Here is a 2,773-nt window from a genome sequence, read left to right as displayed (position 1 = left end):
CTAGGCCAGCAGTTCTCAACCTGTGGGTCGTGACCCCTTTGGGGGTCGAACGACCCTTTCACAGGGGTCATCCAATTCATAGCAGTAGCAAAATTACAGTTATGAAGTAGCAGCGAAAATAATTTTATGGTTGGGGCATCACCACAACATGAGGAACTATATTAAAAGGTTAGGAAGGTTGAGAACCACTGCTCTAGTCCAATCTTTTATGCTCTTTTGTCTAACATAATGTATCTGTCCCAATCATGGTCCAATTCCCACTTCTGTAGACCTGTAACTGTGATGTATTCATCTGCTACCAGTCACATATTTGTGACAATCTTCTTTGTGTTCCATGCCTTAATTAAGTAGTTGTGTGATTATAAATCATTGGATGTCATAATGACCTCATGCTAACAGTCTCCTTCATCTGGATGATGTGGCATGGTCTTTGTTCTGTTTAAGACTTAATACTTGAAGAAAAAAAATATTTAATACATATTCTCCTTAAATTAAAAGATAAAAGTTGTTGGTGTTACTTTACCAAGTATTATGTTCTTTTGCAGGGAATATTATTTCCTGATAACACACTCAATAAACGTGAGATGAAGTATCTCCATTTTTGCCTTTAAGAAGCATTCTTTCTGGATTTTTTTCAAGACATATTTGTTTTTCTTCTGATAGTCTATAGCAGTGGTTCTCAACCTTCCTAATGCCGTGATCCTTTAATACAGTTCCTCATGTTGTGGTGACCCCCCCCAACCATAAAATAATTTTCATCGCTACTTTATAACTGTAATTTTGTTACTGTTATGAATCGAGCAACCCCTGTGAAAGGGTCATTCAACCCCCAAAGGGGTTGCAACTCACAGGTTGAGAACTGCTGGTCTATAGGGTGCTCAATATTCATTGCCAACACCATAATTCATATGTGTATTAGTCTGGGTTGAATAGAGAAATAAATTCAAAGACACTCATATATATGCAAGAGAGAGCTTTATATCAAAGAGTAATAGTATATTAAGAAAACATCCCAGCCCAGTCCATATCAAGTCTATAAGTCTGATATTAGCCCAGATGTCTGATATCAGTCTATAAATTACTCTTCAGACTCACCCAACACTTGCAATGACACTGAATGCAGGAAGATCACAGGCCTATGAGTGGAAGTCTTGTGGATCCAGTGGTGGTGGAAGCATCTTAGCACAGGCGTGGGTCTCCACGTGGCTCTTCCAGCTGCGGGCTCTGGCTGCATCAGCATAGCTCCATCTGGCTTGTCAACAGGAATGTTTCACAGGGAGTGAGTGTGTGCCTGCCTCCAGTGAGATATTTATCTCCGTAGCCCCTCCAAATGAGGTCATCAAGCTGCGACCTGATTGACAGGCTAAACTCCACCCTTTCACTCTTAATATTCTCAAGTTGACACCAGATTGTGTAATTACCACAACCTGCATCAATTCTTGTTTGTTCTTCCTTATTCACTGCCCAGCTTTCACATGCATATAAGGTGAGTGAAAATACCATGGTTTGGGACAGGTGCACTTTAGTTCTCAAAGTGACATATTTGTCTTTTTTAATACCTTCAAGAGGTCTTCTGCAGCATATTTGACTAATGCAGTATGTCATTTGATTTCTCAGCTGCTGCTTCCATAACCATTGATTGTGGGCCTAAGTAAAATGAAATTCTTGACAACTTCAATCTTTTCTCCATTTATCATGATGATGTCTATTGGTACATCTGTGAGCATTTTTGTCTTCTTTACATTTAGTTACTACCTATATTGCAAGTTGCTGTCTTTGATTTTCATCAGCAAGTACCTCCAGCACTCTTCAGTTTCTGCAAGCAAAGTAGTGCCATTTACAGCAGGTTATTAATAATTTTCCTGTAATCCTTATGCTGCATTCTCCTTCATACAGTCCAGTTTCTCAGGGTATTTGTTCAGCATACAGATTGAGTAAATATGGTGAAAGGATACAATGCAACATGTGGAGGAAGTGTCAATAAAACTGTTAAAAAGAAAAGAAAAGATGTAATTCTTAAAAATATATATTATTAGGGGCCAGCCCCAATCCCAACTACATGGACAGCTGCCTCTCCCCCTAGAAGAATTTACTTCAGAGGACAGCACTGAAGCTATAACTCAGGGAGAAGGACATGTCTGATCAGACCACACAGGAGCAAATGAAGGGGGAGGAAGAGAGAGTGGAACAAATCCTGGCCCACCAAGCCCTGAGGACAATATTCATGCTCAGAGCAGCCAATGCACAGGGAGAGGATCATATGGCTGGCCCCACTATGAGACACGACATCCCTCACTGACCCATAGCCCTACAGGGGACAACACTGGAGACACAGTGTGGGAATTGCACACGATTTGACCCTAGCCCACCAAGGCAAAACACTAAGGGCGTGCAACAAAACAGCAAGGGGAGCAGAGCAAGGAAGTCCTGAGGGAGTACCAAAAATAGACTTCGGGAGGGCGTGGCACACATCAGACCAGAAAATACTCCTAAAGATCAACAAACAGATCTTGAACTATTTACAGGCTTTTTTTGTCATTGGTTTGTTGTTGTTGTTTTGTTTTCTTTTGTTGCTTTGTTTTGTTCTGTCTTGGTTTTGTGCATATTTTTATCTCTGCAGATCTATCTAGGCTGAATAAACTATCTGGAGGAGAAAACAACAGGACCAATGGTCTGCAGGGGACATGGGAGAGTGGGAGGTGGGGGAAAGGAAGTGGTGGTAACAAACCCAGGGACAAGGGAACAACAATTGATCCAAAATCAGTGGTGAGGA

This window comes from Echinops telfairi, unplaced genomic scaffold, assembly GCF_000313985.2.
Source record: "Echinops telfairi isolate 266 unplaced genomic scaffold, ASM31398v2 ScPeMD7_7469;HRSCAF=8507_1, whole genome shotgun sequence".
In the NCBI taxonomy this organism is placed as follows: domain Eukaryota; kingdom Metazoa; phylum Chordata; class Mammalia; order Afrosoricida; family Tenrecidae; genus Echinops; species Echinops telfairi.
The sequence above is the reverse complement of the archived record's forward strand: the minus strand, read 5'-3'. Positions refer to the sequence as shown.